The sequence below is a fragment of the Petaurus breviceps genome, unplaced genomic scaffold, assembly GCF_028583685.1.
Source record: "Petaurus breviceps papuanus isolate PSGF00001 unplaced genomic scaffold, PetGlider_PUasm1.0 490, whole genome shotgun sequence".
Classification (NCBI taxonomy): domain Eukaryota; kingdom Metazoa; phylum Chordata; class Mammalia; order Diprotodontia; family Petauridae; genus Petaurus; species Petaurus breviceps.
This window is the reverse complement of record NW_027186352.1, coordinates 17,791,564-17,811,294: the sequence shown is the minus strand read 5'-3', so window position 1 is coordinate 17,811,294 and position 19,731 is coordinate 17,791,564. Positions and strand designations below refer to the sequence as shown.

Here is a 19,731-nt window from a genome sequence, read left to right as displayed (position 1 = left end):
CTATCTATCTATCTATCTATCTATCTATCTATCTATCTATCTATCTATCTTTCACTTTGAGCATTTTAATTTATCATCTAGAATATCCTAAAAGTCTATAAAATGTAATCAAAGTTTCCACTGTCTTATGGTAATTTTGGGGTTCATTGATCCAAATAAGGAGGACTTCAACTTTTTACCTCAAGGCAGCTAGGTCTTAGTGATCATCAAACCACATAGCTTTGATCCATTAAGAAATAAAAGAATGTCAGAGATGAAAAATATATAGATAAAAAATGACTTACCCTTTTGACTAAGTCAGATGGTCCCTGTCACTAAATGGGTTCCTATATTTTCTCCTTATGTCTATTGATAATTAGGATCATGGCATGCATAAAAATAATTCTCTCCTTCCTGAATCTTTTTCCATCTTTTTTATGATTTCTTTGGGGTGCAGACCCAACAGCAGTATTGTTGGATTGTAAGGTACGCATAATTTTATAGCCCTTTGGGCACAGTTTAAAATTGCTCTCCAGAATTGTTGGATCAGTTCACAACTCTACCAACAATACGTTAGTGTTCCAATTTTTCCACATTATCTCCAACATCGATCTTTTTCCTTTGTCATAGTAACCATTCTGATAAGTATGAGAAGCTGCCTCAGAGGTGTTTTAATTTCCATTTCTTTAATCAAAAGTGATCTACAACACTTCTTCCTAAACCTATATATACCTTTGACTTTTTCATCTGAAAACTGCCTGTTAACATTCTTTGACCATTTATCAATAGGAGAATGGCTTGTGTGAATATAAATTTTACTCAGTTTTCTCTTTATTTGAGGATGAAGCCTTTAGCAAAGACAATTGCTGTAAAGATTGTTTCCCAGCTTTCTCTTTTTCATCTAATCTTTTTTTTACATTTGATTTTGTTTGTTCAAAAGCTTTTCAATTTAATATAATTAAACTTATCTATTTTATATTTTGTTATGCTCTTTATTTCCTATTTATTCATAAATCTGTATCTCACTTAATTTCTCCTTTAAGAATTTGAATGTTGTATAACTAGGTGCATATATGTTTAATATTGATATCACTTCACTGTTGTATGTTTTTACTTTTTTTTTAAAATTCCACTAATATGAATTTTTATTTTTTTAAATTTAATGTATATTTTTAGTTTACAACATTGATTTCCACAAGATTTTGAGTTACAAATTTTCTTCCTGTCTTTCCCCTACCCATCAACCCAAAACAGCAATCCCATTGAATACCCACTCCCCTAATCTACTCTCTCCTATATCCTCCCCCATCACCACTACAACTTCCTTCCAGGGAAAGATGGATCTCCTTACACCAGTGCCTGTATATCTTATTTCCCAGTTGCATGTAGAACATAATAATAATATTTTTTAAACATTTGATTTTAAAACTTTAAATTCCAGATACTTTCCCTTTGTCCCTCATCTCCCTTTCTTGCTGAAAAGATAAGCAATTCAATATACGTTCTACATGTGTAGTTATGCAAATATTTTCATAGTAGATATACTGTTAAAGACTGACTACATTTCCCTCCATCATATCCTGCCCCCCCACTTCTTCTATTTTCTACTTTGACCCTGTGCCTTTTCAAAAGTGTGTGCTTCTAATACGCCCCCCCCACCTCCCTTATATCACCCACAATTCTCTTCCCCGCTACTATCCTGAAGGGTAAGATTTACAATTAAGTGTGTATGTTATTCCCTTCTTAAGTCAAATTTAATGACAGTAAGCTTGACCCATTCCCTTTTACCTTCTTGTTCTTCCCCTCCAGTGTAACAGTTTTCCCTTGCCTCTTTTATATGAGAAAATTTACACTATTCAATCTCTCCTTATCTCTTCTCATTAGATTCCTCTCTCAACTCTTACTTTTATTTTTAAAATATCATCCCTTCCTATTCAATTGATCCTGTATCCTCTGTCTTTGTATACCTGTACACATATATGCACATACTCACATATATATTTATATGCTGAAATAATCTCCTATATAGACATATATATGTATACATAAATATACATATTTATATTCTCTTCAACTAATCTCATACTGAGAAAAGTTTCATAAGTTACAATTATCATTTTTCCATGTGGATATGTAAATAGTTCAACTTTGATAAGTTCCATATGACTTCTTTTCCATGTTTACCTTCTCACAGTTCTCTTGCTTCTTATATATAAAAGTCAAATTTTCTATTCAAATCTGTTTTTTTCATCAAGAATGCTCGAGCGTCCTCTATTTCATTGAATTACCATTTTCCCCTGGAATATTATATTCAGTTTTGCTGAGTAGGTGATTCTTAGTTTTAATCCTAATTCCTTTGACCTCTGGAATATTATATTCTAAGCCCTTCGATCCCTTAATGTAGAAGTTGCTAGATCTTGTGTTATCCTGATTATGTTTCCACAATATTTAAATTGATTCATCTTGGCTGCTTGTAATATTTTTGCCTTGATCTGGGAACTCAGGAACCTGACTCTAATATTCCTAGGAGTTTTCTTTTGGGGATCTTTTTCAAGAAGTGGTAACTGAATTCTTAGATCAATTTCTATTTTGCCCTCTGGTTCAAAAATATCAGGGCAATTTTCCTTGAGAAGTTCTTTTTTTTTTACTTTTTTTGGAGGGTAATTGGTGTTAAGTGACTTGCACAAGGTCACATGGCTAGTTTTTGTTATTGTTTGTTAAATGTCTGAGGCCAGATTTGAACTCAGGTTCTCCTCAGGGCCTGTGCTCTATTCACTGCACCACCTAGCTGCCCTGAGAACTTCTTGAAGAATAATTTCTAGGCTCATTTTTTGATCATGGCTTTCAGGTAGTCTGATAATTTTTAAATGGTCTCTCCTGGATCTATTTTCCATGTCACTGGTATTTCCAATGAGATATTTCACACTGTCTTCTATTTTTTTTTCATTTGTTTGGATCTCTTTAACAGCATCTTGGTTTCTCATAAAGTCATTAGCTTCCATTTGCTCCAGTCTAATTCTGAAGAAATTATTTTCTTTAGTGAGCTTTTGAAATTATTTTTTCACCTGGTAAATTTGGCTTTTTAAAGCATTCTCCTCATTTGCTTTTTTGGCCTCTGTTGCCATTTGCGTTAGTCTATTTTTAAGGTTTTTTTTTTTTTTTCTTCAGTCAGGTTATTGACTCTCTTTGCTTGATTCTCTTACATCATTTTCTTTTCTTTCCCAATTTTTCCTCCACTTCTCTTACTTTATTTTTCAAAATCCACCTTAAACTCCTCCATGGCCTGTAACCAGTTCATATTTTTCTTGGTGCAGGGGTTCTGACTTAGTTGTCTTCCTCTTGTTCCATGCTTTCATCTTTTTTTATCCTAAGAAATCTAAGGTTTGATTGCTGTGCATCCTTTGCTTCCTTTCCTTGTTCATGTTTTTTTATTAATTTTTTTTAATTTTTAATTAATTTATTTTTATTTTATAACATTCCTTTCCACAAGTTTTTGAGTTACACATTTTTCTCTCCCCATCTTTCCCCTACCCCCACCTGAAAATTGCAAGCCTACTGTATGCCCTTTCCCCTAAACTGTTCTCTCTTATATTCTCCCCCTTCATCCCCCTTACTTTCTAGTAGGGCACGATGGGTTTGTATACCCCAGTACCTGTATATCTTATATTCCAGTTGCATGTAAAAAACTATTTTTAATCATTTGCTTTTAAAACTTTGATTTCCAGATTTTTTTCCCTTCCTCCCTCCTTACCCACCCCCACTGAGAAGTAATTCAATATAGTCATATTTCACATGTATTGGAGGAGCTGGAAGGCAGAGCTTCATTGAAGACCTGTTTCTACTCCACCATCTTTGTTCTGCCGCCTGCTTGCTCATGTTACCACTCAATTACTTGACTTTTGAGATTTTTCCACATTAGAACTCTGCTTCCATAGAGGATAGCTTTGTCCCAAATTGCTGGGGATTTCACAGCTCCCAGAGCTATTAGTTGGGTGCCCTCCCTACAGCCCTCATAATCTCTGGCACTTGAGCAAAAACCCCAGGACCTCCATCCAAGATGGAGATCCAGATCCAAGCAGGTTTAAGCAAGAGTGATTACCCTCTGAATGATCACTTGGTCCCCCTATGATCTGCAGGCCAGTAGCTCTGAAGCAGCCACATGGAGTTGGCTTCAGGGATGCCACCCCTCCACCATTTCTTACCCCAGGGGCAGAGGCCAGAATATTCTCCTCTGTCCCTCCCAGTTCCAAGAGAGCTCCACAGTGACCTTTTACTTTTTCTTTGGCACTTATGGATTGATAATTCTGGAAACCACCACAGCTGCTCCCAAAGTCTGCTCCAGCCACTGCTGGTATGGGCCACCGTGATGCTAAAACCAAGGGCTCATGTGGAGCTGGGCTCAGCTCATAGCACATTGAGATGAACCCTTTCTGCTGGCCTTCCTGGCTACCTTCAGTGGGAGATTTGTTTCTCTATATCACTTTGTGGGTTCTGTACCTGTAAAAATTGTTTAGAGTCAAATTTTATAGGTATTTGAGGTAGTTATGGGGGGATCTCATGAATTTTCCTGCTTCTATGCTGCCACCCTGACTCAACCCCCTGTGGTATGTTTTTAGCAATATATAGTCTTCTTTACCTCTTTTAATTAGGTCTTTTTTTTTACTTTTGCTTTGTCTGAGATCAGGCCTGCTTCCCCTGCTTTTTTGTTTTATTCTAGCTGAAACATGATAGACTCTCTTCCAGCCTTCTACCTTTACTCTGTGCGTGTCTCTGCTTCAAGTATGTTTCTGGTAAACAACATGTCATAGGATTCTAGGTTTTGATCTGCTCTGCTGTACACTTCCATTTATGGGATAGGTCATCCCATTTACATTCACAGTTATAATTAATAACTGTGTATTTCCCTCCATCCTTTTTTTCCCTCCTGTTTGTCTTCTCTCTTAACCTTTCCCTCCTTTACAGTCTTTTGTCTACTTCTTCCCTCAGTTTGCCCTATCTTCTGTCAGTATCTCCCCTATCCCTGCCCACCTGCCCCTGCCTTTATTTAATTTCCTCTACTCCTACTATCCTGTTAGGTAATACAGATTTCTATAATCAACTTATTGTGTATATTTTTCCCTCTTTGAGCCACAAATAAGGAGAGTAAGGTTCAAGCACTGTTCATCATCCACCCTCCCATCTTCTCCTCCACTGTAATTGGCTTTTCATGCCTCTTTATTTAACATAATTTATGCCATTCTACCTCTCCCTTCCTTCTGTACCCATTGTAACTATTGTTTCTTATCCTTTAATTATGTTTATATCATTCCATCAAATTCACCTTATATCCATACCATCTATGTATATTCCTTCTAGCTGTACAATCAGTGTTACATATATTTTTAAGAATGTAAGTATCATCTTCCCATGTAGTAATATAAACAGTTCAGCTGCATTGTATCTCTTATGTTTCATTTTACCTTTTAGTTTTATCTTGGGTCTTGGTTTTAGAGATCAAATTTTTGGTTTACTTATATTCTTCTCCTTACAACAGGGTGAAATAATTCTATTTCATTGAATAACCATTTTCCCCTTGAATTATTATGCTTAATTTTGCAAGGTAGCTGTTTCTTGGTTGTATTCCTAGCTCCTTTGCCTTTCAGAATGTTACGCTTCATGAACTCCAGTCCTTTAGTCTTCTAGCTCTAATTCTGGTATAATCCTGATTGTCACTCACCCATATTGGAATTATATCTTCCTAGCTACCTGTAGTATTTTTTGGACTTGGTAGTTTAGAAATTTGACGATAATATTCCTTATAATTTTTATTTTGGGATTTCTTTCCTGAGGTGATCTGTGGACTCTTCCACTGCTTATTTTGCCTTATTTTTCCAGGATATGAGGACAGGTTTCCTTGGTAATTTCTTGAAAAATTCTGCCCAGGTATTCCTTTTGATTATGGTATTTAGGTAGTTCAATGATTCCGATATTGTCTCTCCTGCATCTATTTCTCAGGTCAGTTTTTTGTTTGATTTTCAGTGAGGTGTTTTATATTCTCTTCTTTCTTTAAAAATAATTTAATTAATAAATTATTTCCATCACCTCCCCCTTATCCCTTTCCTCCTTACTTTCTTATGGGACAAGATAGATTTCTATAACCCATTTACTGTATCTCTTATTTCTCACTTGCATGTAAAAAACATATTTTAATGTTTATTTTTAAAACTTTGGGTTTCAAATTCTCTCCCTTCTTCCTTCCCCAATCACTTCATAGAGAAGGCAAGCAATTCAATATACATTATACATTTGTAGTTATGCAAAAACACTTCCATAATAGTCATGTTGTGACAGAGTAACTATATGTACCTCCATCCTACCCCCCCACTTATTCTATTTTCTCCTTTGACCCTTTTCTTTTTCAAATGTGTTTGATTTTGACAATCTCCTCCCCCAATCAGCCCTCTTTTCTATCATGCCTCATCCACTTATTCCCTTCCCCTTATTTTCCAGTAGGGTAAGATATCCAATTGAGTGTGTTTGTTATTCCCTTCTTAAATCAAATCTGATGAGAGTAAGGTTCACTCATTCCCTCTCACCTCTCTCCTCTCCCTCTTTATTGTGAAATCTTTTTCTTAGCTCTTTTCTCTGAGATAATTCACCCCATTCTATGTGTCCCTTTCTTCTCCCAATATATTCCTGTCTCACCCCTTAATGTTATTTTAAATATATTCCCTTCATATTCAATTCACTCTGTGTCATCTATCTATCTATTTATTTTGCATCTTTTCCTCCAATTACCCTAGTACTGAGAAAGGTCTCATGAGTTCTAAATATCATCTCTCCATTTAGGGACATAAACAGTTTGACTTACTGAGTCTCTCATGATTTCTCTTTCCTGTTTACCTTTTCATTCTTCTCTTGACTGTTTTATTTGAAAGTCAAGTTTTCTATTCAGTTCTGGTTCAGTTCCATGGCCTGAGACCAATTCATATTTTTGTTGGAGACTTTTGATCCAGGAACTTTAACTTTGCTGACTTCTTCTGGTTGTATGTTTAATCTTTGTCACCAAAGTGAGATTCTATATTCTGAGGGTTTTTTTCTGTTTTTTTTTTTTTCATTCAGCTTCCCAGCTGAATACTTGACTTTCTAACTCTGTTAAAGTAGGACTCTGCTTCCAGTGGCAGTGGGTGTAGATGTGGATGTACTGTCCCAGACTTCATCGGTTTATATCAGCCAGTGGATGCCCCACCATCTGTGGGTAGAGAGCTCTGGAAGCAGCTGCCACTGCTGTGCTGCTTCCACCACTGTCCCCTCTGCCACCCCAGGGCTGGGGTCAGACCATGCTCCTCTTTCACCCAGGTCCCACAGAGTTTCCCTTCTGACCTGTGCCATCCCTGGCATTTGTGGGTTGAGATGTCTGGAAACTGCCACAGCTGCCAACAATTCAGTCCCCTAAGGCTTGCTTTGACCCTGATTGTACTAGTCCAGTCCTTGTCAGACTATGCTCTGCTGCCACCCTGCTGGAAAATCTTCTGTAAGTTCTTTCTTGGCTTAAAACCACTTCCTTTTTTCTTTGTGGTTTTCCCCTTAGGTATGTTTATATTGTTGTCCACTTCTCAGTTTGAGTCTTGGTCTTCCCTCTCACCATAATAATTTTCTATGGTCAGATTGTTGTCATTGGTGTTTTCTTATCTCTTTTGGTCTGTACTCTCTTTGTTTTACATTTGAGCTCTGCTCCCAGAGTTGCAGGAGCACTGCCTCAGTCTTCTTGTGCCAGGGTCTACAGGCCCTGCTTGTTTACCTAATGTGTCACTGGTTATACCCTGAGTCCACGGGGGACTCTTATGTCTGCTTCAGTGCTTAGCGGGTTGGATGGGTTGTAGCTGGTAATTTTGGGGGTGGTGGAGTTCTGGCAGTTTACCTGGTGCTGAGCCAGGATATCAGTGCTGTTGTTTGGCATGTGCTGAGGCTGGTGGGTTTTTCTGCATTTCCACAGGGCTCCACTGAAGTACATGGCAGTCTGACCACTAGAGGCTTCCTATTTGCCCAGGGCTATGGTGGTGAAGGCTTGTGTTGGTGACTGTATTTTTATAGGCACCTATAAGGTTGGCATCTATCTGCTTTTCTGGGACTGTGCAGAAGCATGTGGAGGTCTGGTCCCTAGAGGATCCTTTTTTGCCTCACAAAATAGATGTTTTAAATGATTGTACAGAAAGCTGTGTATCTGTGTTATGAATACTTGTTTTTAATTATGTAATCAATATCTTATATTTTTGAAGCTGATGGAAAATGTTAAGTGGCTTTTCCTTGAAAAGACAGCCATTATGGGCCAGAGGCAGTAGTTAGTCCAAGTCCTCCTATCTTCAGGCCTGCACCTTCATCTGCTATGCTATATAGGATTTTGCATGTCCCCCTACATGCATACGTACATAAAAATATATGTATCACTTGGGTGTGGGACCTTTGATTAAATATTGAAACTAGTTCAGGGTATAGTAGAATACATCTAGTAATTTAATGATAGAGAAGTCTATACTTCCCTGCATCCTATGGGTCCAGGGCACAGGAGATTAAGAATAAAACACTGGATGGTTCTAAGTTATCATATAGGAAGAGAAAGGTAAGTTGCAATGATGTTGCCAACTGAACATACATTTAGAAAAATTTCCTGCTGAATACTGAATATTATGCTTATAGGAGTCTTACTATATAAGCCTTCCTTTATTTTTCTGTACAAACAATGGTTTTGCACTTGGAGAAGAAGAAAAAAAAATGAATAAACTTATAGTAGCAATCTGCTCTATTTCAAAATGAGTCTGTTCCCTAGTGGTTTTCTTCATATCATTTGCCCAGAGCTACATGGCTCATGTTAAATAAATTCTACTAATGCTACTGTGAACAAGGTAGACCCATCCTTACTGTTTTCCTCTTTCAAACAATTGCCACCATCTCCAACAAGTCTCTTACAAATATACACTGAAATCTGCAGTAGAGAAGAGAGCCCTGGAATCCTTAGGAATCCTTTATTCCATTTTTTTAATCCTATGGTATAGGATATACTTTCCATTTTTTAATAGATCAGGTCAAGGTTATTTTGGGGAAAGATGAATCTCTTCAGAACTTAGGGATACCCAGCAGAAAAGAAGATGGAGAGGGAAATAGAAGATGTAGGAACATTGAAATAGAAGAGTTTCCAGGATTCAGTTGTTGTTTGATATTTGAACCTGGAAGAGATCTTAGAAATCATTATTTCCGGTCATTTCTCTTTGAGACGAAGAAACTAAGATAGTGCAATTTCAACTAACTTATTTGAGTAAAGACAACCAAATGAATTCTCTCTCTCATAGAGATAGAGAGACAGAGACAGAGACAGAGAGACAGAGACAAACAGAGACAGAGAGACAGAGACAGACAGAGAGAGACAGAGAGACAGAGAGACAGAGAGAGAGAGAGAGAGAGAGAGAGAGAGAGAGAGAGAGAAAGAGAGAGAGAGAGAGAGAGAGAGAGAGAGAGAGAGAGAGAGAATTATAAAGAAAAACAGAGAGACAGAAAGAGAAACAGTAAGAGAAAGAGGAAGGTAAGTGAAAGTAACTGAATTTCATTAGATTTTTTTTCTCAGCTAAGAAACCACATTGAAAGTCTGAAAGTCTGGTTCTGAGAATTTGTTTTACCCAGAGCAAATGGTGTGTTTGTGTTTGTGTGTGTGTGCACGCGCATGCCTATGGACATTTGTACATATGTGCACTAGGGGGAAGAGACAGAATGTACTTTTCATAGTACCTAGAACAGATAACAGTAAGCAGTAGACCAGATCAAAGACTTGTTTTGGGGTAGAGACAATAAGTTTATCCTTGTTGCCAAAGGTAAGGTGTCTCCAATGGTAAAGGAAATAAAGTGGGTTAAATGCTTCAGAAGTTGGGGAGGATGCTGCTGCAGAGCCATTGAAGATAGCTCTGTGCTTCACACATTTTGTGATCTAGATAAGATTCTATTATTCTGTGCCCCCTATAATAGTGATTTGGCATGTTTTTGGCAAGAGATGAATATTTATTTTACTTTTATGTTAACCTGATATAAAATTGTTTAGATGAAGGCAAAGGGAGTAGGGGGAAAAAAGCTGAAACAGGACATGTCATGCATGTAACCAGTTATTGTGATGGGGAATGGCCAAGCAGAATCAGAGAGGGGGCAGTTGGTGAGGCATTTGTTTCCCAAAAGATTCCTCACCCAGATCTTGAAGCATAATCCTGTCTGTTCCATCTAGATGGAATGTTGTGGGCCTGGGGAAAGAAAGGAATGTCATAGAAACAAGCAGAAAAGATGATGCAGAGATATGTAACATTGACAGTTATTGACAGTATGCAGGGCTTTCAAGTTTACCAAGTGCTTGAAATATGCTATGCCATTTTTCCACTCACAATATTTTGCAGTAGTTTTGCAAAAAGAATCAAAGATCCAAACACATGGACTCTAATCATTTGACAGTATATAGAGTTTTGATGAGTATCTCTAATTTGGCTTACAACGCATTCCTTTATATTTACGAGAAACATTTTTGGTTGTGTGGGCCATCTTCATGAAGAGCAGAGCCCTTCAAAGAAAGTGTCATTGGGTGGGTGTAACAGTAATGAATTTGCAGTTCCTTTTGTATTGCAAAGCTAAGAGATACTTAGTAGTTAGCTCAGATTAAGCATCTGTGAAAAAAACAGAAGCTGTTATAAAGAAGGTGTTATAAAGAAAGGTGCCCCTTGCACCAAACCCAGGCTTCTGTAAATAGCTTTCTTTTTTTTTCAAATGCTTTATTAACTTATGATTTACATCATTCATTTCTGCCAGATTTTCAGTTACAAATTTTCTCTCCGTTTTTCCCCTACCCACCGCCCCAAAATAGCAGTCTCACAGGATATCCCCTCCTCCAATCAGCTCTCTCCCACATTTTCTCCCATACCCCTTTTTCCAGTGGATTTCTATGCCCCAGTGCCTGTATATCTTATTTCCCAATTACATGTAAAATAGTATTGATAATAATAGAAACACACACATATACATATATATACATGTATATATCTATATACACATAGACATACATACATATTTGAATATTTGATATTTAAACCTTGAATTCCAGATTCATTCCCTTTCTCCCTTGTCACCCATCCTTCCTGGGAAGATAAGCAATTCATTATAGGATGTACATGTGTGGCTAATGTAAAACAATAACATAGTAGATATATTGTAAAGGACTGACAATATTTCCCTCCCTCCTATCCCACCTCCCACTTGTTCTATTCTCTAATTTAATCCCATCCCTTTTCAAAAGTAGGTGCTTCCAACTTCCCTCCCCCCCCCAGCCTGTCCTCCCTTCCATCATGCCCCCTCTCATCCCCTTACACCCCTACTATCCTGTAGGGTGAGATACCCTATTTAGTATGTATTCCATTTCCTCCTCAAGCCAAATTCAATGGGAATAAGGTTGATATACATATACATATGTATATCATATGTGATATGACAATATGACCCATTCCTTTTTGCCTTCCTATTCTTCTCCTCCATTGTAACCATTTTCCATTGCCTCTTCTGCATGAGATAGTTTACCCCATTCTGTCTCTCCCCATCTCCTCTCATTATATTCCTCCCTCACCTCTTAATTTCACCTTTTTAGTATCATCCCTTCCTGTTAAATTGGACCTGTGCCCTCTATCTATGTATACCTGTAAACATATATACACACATTCACATATGTATTCATATGCCCATATACCCTCATATATAGACATATACACATACAGACATATATATATATATATATATATATATATATATATATATTCCCTTCAACTACTGAGAAAAGTTTCATAAGTTACAATTATTGTTTTTCCATGTAGGAATGTTAATAGTTCAAGTTTGATAAGTTCCTTATGATTTCTTTTCCCTGTTTACCTTCTCATGCTTCTCTTGCTTCTTGTATCTCAATGTCAAATTTTCTGTTCAACTCTGGTTTTTTCAGCAAGAATGCTTGAAAGTCCTCTATTCCACTGAATGACCATATTTTTCCCTGAAACATGATACTCAGTTTTGCTGGGTAGGTGACTCTTGGTTTTAATCCCAGCTCCTTAGACCTCCAGAATATCATATTCCAAGCCCTTCAGTCCCTCAGTGTAGAAGCTGCCAGATCCTGGGTTATCCTGATTGTGTTTCCACAATATTCAAATTGCTTTTCCTGGCTGCTTGTAATATTCTCTCCTTAATCTGGGCATTCCAGAACCTGGCTGTAACATTCCTAGGAGTTTTCTTTTTGGGATATTTTTCAGCAGGTGATCGGTGGATTCTTTTTTACTCTATTTTGCCCTCTGATTCTAAAACATCAGGGCAGTTTTCTTTGAGCACTTCCTGGAGGATGATTTCTAGGTTTTTACTTTGATCATGGCTTTCAGGTAGTCCAACAATTTTTAAATTATCTCTCCTGGATCTATTTTCCAGGTCAGTGGTTTTTCCCATGAGATATTTCACATTGCCTTCTATTCTTTCATTTGTTTGGATCTGTTTAACAGCATCTTGATTTCTCATAAAGTCATTAGCTTCCATTTGCTCCAATCTAATTCTGAAGCAATGATTCTCCTCATTGAGCTTTTGAGATTCTTTTTCCATCTGGCAAATTCGACTTTTTAAGGCATTCGTCTCCTCATTGCCTTTTTGAGCCTCTTTTGCTATTTGAGTCAGTCTGTTTTTTAAAGTGTTATTTTCCTCAGTCAGGCTGTTGACTCTCATTTCATAATTTTCTTGCATTGTTCTCATTTCTCTTCCCAATTTTTCCTCTACTTCTCTTATCTGCTTCTTAAGGTCCTCTATGGACTGTAACCAGTTCTTATTTTCCTTTGAAGCTTTTGGTGCAGGAGTTCTGACTTCACTGTCTTCCTCCTTTTCTATGCTTTGCTCCTTTTTGTCCCCAAAATAGGAGTCTAATGTTGGAATCTTCTGTCTGCTTTGTTTCCTTTGCCTGATCATTTTGCCCCTCAATTACTTGACTTCAGGGCTTTTGGGCACAGTAGGACTCTGCCACCAGACAGGGGAGCTTTCATCCCAAATGCTGAGGTTTTCTCAGCTGCCGGAGTTATTAGATGGGTGCCCTTGCTGAAGCCTCCACATGCTCTGGCAAGCTGGACACACACCCCAGGACCTACATCCTACCCTGAAATCCAGATCCAAGAAAGTTAAAGCAAGAACGATTACCCCTCAGACTGGTGCTTGGTCCCCCTACACTATGCAGGCCAAGAGCTGAAGCCACCACGTGGGCCTGGGTGGCTGTGCTGGAGTCTCAGTGGCTTCTCACCCTGGCAGTAAAAGCCAGGCACTCCCACTTACTGCTCCCAAAGTCCTGACTGCACTGATCTCTCACTTTCTCCTTTGCATCTATTTCTTGATAAATCTGGAAACAGCCACAGCTGCTGCTGATCTAGAGTCCCTCCTGCCTGCGGCTGGTCAGGCCCGCCCTAGGGATAAAGCCATCGGTGTGGAGCTGGGCCCAACTCCCCGAGCGCTGTGCTAGATTCCTCCAGCCTGCCAGGCTGTCCTCAGTGGGAGGTTAGCTTCTCTGTGTCATTTTGTGGGTTCTGCAGCTCCAAAGTTTGTTTAGAGTTCCCTTTTACATGGATTGGGGAAGGAGGAAGCTGGAGCAGCGGGGAGGTCCTGCTTCTACTCCGCCATCTTGGCTCTGCCTCCCTGTAAATAGCTTTCAAATGCAAAAATACACATATTAGCCAAGGAGTACAGACCCTTATGGAGTCTCACATGTACACCTGGATACACACACATGTTTATTCACACAGTCATAGATGCATATCTACACATGAACATACTTCCATCTGCTTTGTAGAAGTATATACATGTATCTGTGTACAAAAACTACACACATGCATGCCTACACACAAACTCTATAGCAAGTAATTGTTTGTATACCTTCATGCCTTCCTGGCTCCAAATAATCAGCCTTTCAAAATAAACAAAATTCCTATTCTGGAATACTGTACTACTTCAAACAAACATCGAGTCCACCAAATTCAGGACTTGCAAAGTTGTACCATAATTCCATTTTTTTGTTGCACAAAATGCAATGAAGTGTTTTTAGTTAATCTGCAAAATGCTTTGCATATATGAAAACCGCATGTGATTTTTGGTGCTGCCCTCTCTTCCGCTTCTATATAATTCCCAAAACCAAGCAGTATTTTTCTTTTGTTTGTATCCCCAGCATCAAGCATGATGATTCCTTATATATTTGAGTTGATGAAGTCAATTTGATTTATCCAAGTATACTCTTGTGGTAAGAATAAGGAGTTAGAGATGAACTGTCCATGTGGACCAATAATAGCTTCTTGAAGCCAAGAAGAAGCATGAACGGCCTGTAGCACAATGGCTGCACCCCATGTGGTAAAATGATGGGAGGACCAAGAGAAGAGATGCACAGAATGGTCAGGCTTGAGTGGAGCACAACTTCTATCCATAGGGATAATATTCCCATTAATAATGCCATAGAAGTTACTAAGTTACTTTCTCTAGCCACTTCCACAGTCCTTTCTACAAGAAAATATTTAGAATTTTTTGAGCCAATAGTTGAGACTGTCTTCCACACATTGCCAGGCAAAAGTTCAATGTAGAGTTTGCATTTTTAGTCCCAAATTGTCTAATCAAAATATGAGGGTAAAGGATGACTCTTCGGGGGTAAGTCCTTCATCAGGCCTTATATATAAAATGCCCTCTTTATTGTTTCAGTCCCAGAGATGGTTGGGAATTTTAAGCATTGTCTGAAGATGGCAATTGTACACATTGTGTCATGGCCTACTTCTTCTCTTGGGCTGCAGAAAGCATGTAAGAGATTTTGTAATCACATGTTCTGTGTATGTGTGTGTGTGCGTGTGTGTGTGTGTGGTGCTTATTGAGTTTTAGGGTAGTTCATGAGGCAGTTTCCTTTAAAATAACCACACTTATTTTACATTGTATTTATGCTGGCCAATATCCTTCTAGGTTATACTGGGACAAACAAAAATCAAATGTCGTGACTGGTACTGGTTTGGGTCTAGCCTTTTTAGCCATTTGCATGGTGATCAAGTAAATGTTGCGCACATACCTTTAAGTGCTGTCGAGTATTAACCAATAGTCTTGCTGTGATTACTGTTACACAGGCCCTCACCTGTGAGAATCTGATTTCCCCCCTCTAATTCCACCTTTCCTTGTAACTAAGATGCATTTTGGCACAGCGCATAGAGCCAGCTTGGGAACCAAGATGATCTATGATATGAGTTCATGTTCACACCTCAGATTGCATTTGTGACTCTTGGGAATTCACTTACATTTGTATTGCCATTGGTAACTTTTTAAGAATCTAAGGTGAAGGGAAGATATTGGGTTATACTGGTCAAGGGAGTTTCTCCATCCAAGACTACCCTCTGCCAACAAAGCATATGTCCATTGCTATCTCTAAGGGACAGCCCTGTATATTTGATAGAGAACACATATTAAAGTTAGGAATCAACTATTCTTTCAAGAAATATTCCTCAGTAATAGCTACATTAAAGCTTGTCTCTGATAAAAGCTGTTTGTGTGACCCAGGAGAGGCACTACTGTTTTTGGTGCCTCGGTCAACTAACTAACTATATGTACAGGCAGATGTTTACATTTATAGTCACAAAAATATTAATGTCAACTTAAGATTTTGAAAATTACATATGCATGTAACAACACAGGTGTAATCCCATAATTCCCCCCACAGTCCCCAAATAAATATGTATGTGTGAACGTGTGTACATGTGTGTGTATATGTGGGTGTGTATGCATATATGTTTATGTGCATTTATGTATGCATGTGTTTGTGTGTGCATACACATGTGTTGTGTATCTATACATGTGTGTGACTGTGGCTATATATATGCATTTATATTTTAATATAAAATAAAGATGTCATCCATTTACTTGGCAACTTGATGTCTTTGGGGCTAGAGCTTGGTACTGGGAGTCAGGAAGACCTGAGTTAAAATTCAGTCTCAGAAATTCACCTCATGACCCTGTGAATATCACTTCATTTCTGTTTGCCTCACTTTTCTCACATGTACAATAAGAATAATAATTGAACTCTGATTCCCAGGGTCTTCTGAGGATTAAATGAGATATGGCACATAATAAGCAATATAGAAATTTGAGATATTCTTGATTTTTATTAAAGTTAAGCAATAATATTCCTTCCCTAAAATTGGAAGCAAAGCATATGACCATTAATTGGGAAATGTCTAAATCAGCTGTAGGACATGAATATAATGGAACATGCAGGAAATAACAATAATGAATGACATTAATAAGGCTGTATACTTCATAGGCAACAATTCTCTTAAATCCATCTACAATTATGCTTATTTTTGGACTCACATGAAATGCCATTTTTCTGGTCTTTTGACTTTCCACTGATCTATAAAGGATCACACTACCTGAATTACCAAAAGGAAACTTGCTATTGACGAGCAACTTCTTTATCATTTACTTTATAGCAATTATTGATTACCTTTTTCACCCTTTAAACAAGCTATAGTGATGCTATCTCGAGTCCCACATAATGGGAGAGCCAGGATAAGAATTCTTCAGAATCTTAGTTTGATATTCTCTCTATTACCTCAAAATTTTGAAGTTGAGAATATTTAGAATTTGAGTTGACCATAAGAATTGTGAGTGAAAATTCACTTTATCAATTTCTAGGTGAACTTTTATTAGTACTAAGATATGTGTGTATGCACACATATACATATGAATATCCATATGCATATACACATTCACATGCACACATAGATATATACATACACATATATAGACTGCTATATACCAGTATATATTTATATATAGCAATATATATCGGTATATATAACAATATTTATATAGCATTATACATACAGCAATATATATATATAGTATATAGATCTAAATAGATATATGTATCTATCTATCTAATCAATATATTGAGAATAGATAGATTGAATTTGCCTACTATGTAGATCAAATCCTTGGAAGGAACCCTGCGGTTAAAGTCAATGGGGTCTCTGGTTCTCACTTTTTTCCCTGTTAAGCAAGGACTCTTGTGATGAGAAGGCAGCTTGCAGGATGATCGATAGCTATTCAGAGGAGACAGATGCTTAGCTTGATTCAAAAGCAATGTCTCACTATTAGCTGTGATATTCAATTTATTTTTTCTCAGAAGAATTGGGCCTAGATTGACTGCAGAATGTGAAATTAAGATTCCAAGGAGCATGAATTCCTAGTCAAACCTGGGTTGCATTTGATTTCCATGCTTCTGTATTCAATAGCTTACAAAATAAAAAACGGAGAGTCCTTGGTTTCCCATAATCTGCTTTTTGAAGCCTTGACAACATTGAAACTGACATACCAACAGAACCCGAATTTCTCATTTCTCAAAATTAACTAAGGAACTTTCATGTGAAAATTAATTTTTTTAAAATGAGTAGCCCCCACCTTCAAAATAAATTCTTCCCTTACTTGAAAAACTGTATTAGGGAGTTTATAATTTACCAAAAAAAAAAAAAGACAAAATTATTATTGTATATTGACCATATTATCATGTAGTTAGTTGCTTTGGTTTCCAAATTGGTGAGCAGTATTCTGTAGATTCTTTCACTTTCTGTGGTGACATAGAGTTGAAAGTGATGGTTGTGTGATCTGTCAGTGATCTGCAAATGGGGTTGCCCAAGGTGATTCATTAGGATGTCTGAATGAAAAATTGAAAAAAAAAATTATTGAACTTAATTTTTGCAAAGAAAATGGCATCCTACTATTTAATTTATTGATTGACATTTCACTTGACCCATATGCTGTGTGATGTATCCTGAGGGAAGAGGAGGAGTTTCTACAATATAGAAAGGCCTAGTCACTCATCTACTTTTGCTTTATTAAAACCCTCTCATTTTTCCCATGGGGAAATTGAGGCTGAAAGTGATTAAACAATTTTCCCAGGATCACCCAGCTGGTAAGAATCTGAGGCAGGATTTCAACATCATTTCCAATTCTAATCCTAGCACTTTACCCACTTTGGTCACAAATTGGCCAAAATATTTTTTAATCTGTAAAGAAGCCTCAGATTTAAAATAATGTACATGTTATAAGAATAAGTGAACCACACTTTATCTGCTCCAAGTTCAGTTTTTGGTCAACCACATCTAGATGTAGAATGACAGAAACACAACTGGATAACCCAGCTAATGGAGTTTTCCTGGGCGTTCCATGGCAAAGTGCTAAAAGAGTCATCATAGTTAACAAAGTTTTAATGCCTTTTGAAAATAGAAAGTGAAGAACTCCCAATTTGCTGGCCATCTCTGAGATGACAAGTGATTTAGTTACTATTCTGTTAATCAGATATTTTTCTAAATAAAGAGATTTTATCAGTGCTTTCATGAGCTAGGAGACATTTATCAAGGAGTGAGATAGTGTCTGATGCTTTTACTTTCTTTTTTCCTAAAGAGACTTGTTATACAGAAAAAGCATTTTTTGAAAAAAAATGTATTTGGAATTATGTCTCCTATTTAAAAGAAACCTTTATATGTACATTTAAAGAAATGAAGTGAAAGAGAAATCGTATGAGTTTAAAGGTATTCCAAATGAAGTGTTTTAGTGAATTTTAAATTCATTTCTTGAAAATACAAAAATAAAATGTCTTTTCATTTGTTTGCATCAATAACTAATTGACATCAGAAAGACAAAAATGGCATAGCCAGATTTCATCAGAAACCTAAACATAACTGGTTTATCAGACTTTAAAAAGGAATCAGGATTTAATTTTTGAAATATAACTAATGAATACCTTCTTCCTCTGGAACTGTTGTTGAGTGAGACAGCCCATTCTGTTTTCCATCTAACACAGAAACTGAAGTCATGTACTGAAGTAAGTGAATTAAGAAGTAATCCTTAAAATTACTTTATCTCAAAGTAATAAGCCAATTTAAAAAAAAATCATGAATATTCAATCAGTCACTAAAATGTTATTAATTTCTGAGTACAAAGCACTTTCAGTGGCATTAATAAATAAAATCATTGTTCTTATATAATGTTTATTTCAAGTTTGTCACATCTTATTAGAAGATAAGTCAACCCAAGGAGGCATTAATTATACCCTCATGCTTTCATGGATGAAAGAAACTACTATTAGCACCAACATTTAGTTCTAAGCATTTCAAAAAGGAAGACACTTTAGACATTCTGGAATACAACCCGCTGTTTTCCTGATACCCAGTGGAAAAAAGGAAATATTGCTCCAAGGTCATATGAGTATTTATCAGCATAGTTGGTATTTGCACATGAGTCCTCTAACTGCAAGTAGAGAGGTATTTACAATTTAGTGTAGAAGAGTAAGCCAGACTGGAGTTTGTATTTTCTTTTTTTGGGGGGGTGGGGTCTTGAAGTCCACATTTAATATAGGGGGACATAAAGCTACAGGACCCAAAATTTAGAGTAGAAAGATATCTCAGAGGTCATTTAATACCTCTCATTTTATGAATGAGAAAATTGAGACCCAGAGAGGATAAAAAAGTATTTTATTTCCCTAAGATCACACCACTAAATTCAACAAGAATTAGTTATATAGACAAATATAAATGCACCACTATTTTGAAGTAATAAAAAACTTTTCAGGCAAGGAAGGAATTAGAATTATTCTGCTGGGCCCTGGAAGGCAAACCTACCAACAAGGGGTGAAACCATCCTCCTCCTCCTCCTCCTCCTCCTCCT

At 37.1% G+C, this 19,731-nt stretch overlaps 1 protein-coding gene across 1 annotated transcript in view; it reads left to right on the top strand.

Annotated features, from left to right (window-relative positions):
* LOC138172037 (protocadherin-15-like) overlaps positions 1 to 19,731 on the top strand; it is a 2,287,527-nt gene that overhangs the window by 717,531 nt on the left and 1,550,265 nt on the right. The window lies entirely within an intron of this gene.